Here is a 470-nt window from a genome sequence, read left to right on the forward strand (position 1 = left end):
AATCGTTAAAACAAATTTTCCCCCATTACTGGGTTACTGTTGTAAAATTTTGCATTCATAATCATAAATTAAAATTTCCAACATTTGGGTTAACAAACAAAACTAAAACAAAAACTAAAAAATTTACGCAAATTGTAATAATAAATAAAATTATAAATAAATATATAAAAAATTTTAAATTTATAAAGTTTCAACCAATGTCAATATTTACCCATTATATTATTATAAATTCAATAGGGGGGTGACTAAAATTCCGCCATTTTTTTAAAACAATTAGTTTAACCCCAAACCAAACGTTAAACCAGACAATTAAAAAATTTGCCCAAAACAAATGCCAATGAACATGCTTTCGAATCAAGGACCCCCCTACAAAATTTAGTCATTTAAACCTTTCATCTTTCAAATCATTAAAACATGTTCAAACATTTTGCAAATTAGGGAAATTTAAATCAAAGATAATTTACCTTTAA

This window comes from Penaeus monodon, chromosome 22 (assembly GCF_015228065.2).
Source record: "Penaeus monodon isolate SGIC_2016 chromosome 22, NSTDA_Pmon_1, whole genome shotgun sequence".
Lineage (NCBI taxonomy): Eukaryota > Metazoa > Arthropoda > Malacostraca > Decapoda > Penaeidae > Penaeus > Penaeus monodon.